At 34.8% G+C, this 2,530-nt stretch overlaps 1 non-coding gene and 1 pseudogene across 1 annotated transcript; one reads left to right on the top strand and one right to left on the bottom strand.

The window, feature by feature from the left end:
* Positions 1–458: 458 nt before the first annotated feature.
* Positions 459–1,703, bottom strand: LOC124891586 (annotated as a pseudogene).
* Positions 1,704–1,985: 282 nt separating this feature from the next.
* Positions 1,986–2,057, top strand: TRNAN-GUU. Its single transcript has one exon. It is a non-coding gene; the product is annotated as a tRNA-Asn (tRNA).
* The last annotated feature ends 473 nt before the right edge of the window (positions 2,058–2,530 follow it).

Raw genomic sequence — 2,530 nt, 5'->3', positions numbered from 1 at the left:
TATCCTTATGAATCGGGCAATACTATGCTATTCCCAATATTTGTATTAGGACTCTTCACTTTGTTTGTTGGATCGATAGGAATTCCTTTCAACCAAGATGGAGTTAATTTGGATATATTATCGAAATGGTTAGCTCCATCTATAAATCTTTTGCATCAAAAGTCGAATAATTTGATGGATTGGAAAGAATTTTTAAAGGATGCGGTTCTTTCAGTCAGTATAGCTTATTTCGGAATATTTATAGCATCCTTTTTATATAAACTCATTTATGCTTCTTTAAAAAATTTGGAGTTTAATTATTTTTTTTTGTTAAAAAGGGTCCTAAGAGAATTCTGTGGGACAAAATTATATATGGTATATATGATTGGTCATATAATTTGGTGGGATAAGAGGCTTAGCTGAATTTACTCATTTTTTTTGATCGACGAGTAATTGATGAGATAACTAATGGGGTTGGGGTTATTAGTTTCATTGTAGGAGAAGGTATTAAATATATAGGGGGCGGACTAATCTCTTTTTATCTCTTCTTGTATTTAGCTTATGTTTCCGTCTTTTTATTAGTTTATTACTTACTTTTTTTGACTTTTTGATTTTTGAATCAAATTCAGATAAGAATCTTTTTTATCATAAATTTCACAATTAGTATTAATATTTTTATAGCCTCTCTCTGTAAGGTGAGAGTGGAATTTATCCTTTATTTTGTCCTTTTCATTCACTCGAATTTCTTCCGTTTCATCGATTTTTTCTGGATCCGACCCTTCTTCCAAAAAAAGAGAAGGATAAGGATCATCTTCAGTGGATCCCTCTTGTTCCTGTTTAGTCCCCTTCATTTCGGAAGAAGTTTCTACATCTCTTTCTTCCCCACTTTCCTCCCTTTCTTCTGTTTTTGAGGATTCTTTCAGTTTCTTAGCTTCTTTCAGTTTCTTAGTAAGAATGAGTGAGGGTATTCTGCCTAAATAGTAGACACAGGTAATAAATAAGAGAATACTAAAGATTCGGGCCATATAATTTCTCAATTCTAACACAAGGTACTTCTCTAGATCAAATGTACTTATTTGATCTAATAGAATGATTTTGCCGTATCCAGACTAATACCAATCCAAGCCATTTCATGAATAAAATGTGACCAATTAACCAACCAACAAAACCACTTGTTACAAATAAGTTCTTGTTGTTGCATCGAAAGAGATAAATGTTGACTAATCTGGCTAACATTGAACTTGGTAAAATGAAATGGTTGAATAATTGAAAAATGAGATTATTCAGGAATACACATTGAATGCTGAGATTACGCATTGAATTTCTGGTAGTAGATCCATAATAAAAAAAGTGTTTGTGATTGTTCCAGAAGAAATGAAACAAAAGATATGGTAGAGCTAGGACACTTATTGTATGAGGTCTACCCAATGCTACATGTAGAGGCGCATAATAGATCGATATGAATATCATGAGCTGTCCCGTAATAAAACTAGTTGTTGCTGATACCTTCTTCTCGGTTCCTTCTTCCATAACCAGAGCTCGGAGAAGGAAGAGATAAGAGGGCCCTATGGAGAATGTGGTCAGAAATCCATAATAGAGTCCGACTACAACGACCGAATTGATTATCTTCATGCATAAGGATACTAGATTACCTAGTAGAAAATATTGAAAAATCATCACAAACCTCCCTTATTTCTTTTTCTATTACAAGTTCTGGATTATTATATGATGATTTTTTCACTTTCCATATATAAAAAAGAAACAGAAAGAGATAGACTAGAAACAACATTTGTTATGTCAATGAGACCAAAGGGATATTAAATAAATAGAATTGGGATATGGATGGAATATAATAAAATAAAGCCACTTTGAGGTTCCCTTTGAAATGAGGCATGTAAGGGAGCCACTACGAAGAAGTTCCGGGAGTTACGAAGGAAGCTTCGAGCTCATATTGGTCATGGGTTGGGAACAAGAATTGAACTCTATGAGATCGAATCTCCTGTTGTTCCTCATTAGCTCAGTGGTAGAGCGGTCGTCTGTTAACCGATTGGTCGTAGGTTCAAATCCTACTTGGGGAGATTTGATTGATTTTGAATTAAAGAATATAGAATAAAGGGGCTCGCTTTGCCCGTTAACAGTAGGTAATCCGTTCCCTGTCTTTGTTTCTATTGCATTCTATCTCATCGTATCACATTCTGTTATGCGAGATTAGAAAATCACCATCAATACCTCGGTCTAGGTCCGAGATAATCCTTTGTTCGATGGCCTTGGGGTGGGGCTATTTACAACTAGCCAATTAAGAAGTCTCAGATGTATTAGCACTGCATCTTTGATACAGTCATCGATTCTCTCGAGAGATCACAATATCCGCGAGTAAAAATATTAATGACGAGGAAGCGTTTTTTGTTATGCTACTAATACTTGCTCTGTTATTCTTCCCAAGCCTGGCTGAGGAAGAGTTATGGGGTGTAAAACAAAAAAATATGCCGATCGGGCATACGATATGTAATGATTCCCCCATTCACGATAAATAAAAAGAGAAAAAGAAAAG

This window comes from Capsicum annuum, unplaced genomic scaffold, assembly GCF_002878395.1.
Source record: "Capsicum annuum cultivar UCD-10X-F1 unplaced genomic scaffold, UCD10Xv1.1 ctg37933, whole genome shotgun sequence".
In the NCBI taxonomy this organism is placed as follows: domain Eukaryota; kingdom Viridiplantae; phylum Streptophyta; class Magnoliopsida; order Solanales; family Solanaceae; genus Capsicum; species Capsicum annuum.
The sequence above is the reverse complement of the archived record's forward strand: the minus strand, read 5'-3'. Positions and strand labels throughout refer to the sequence as shown.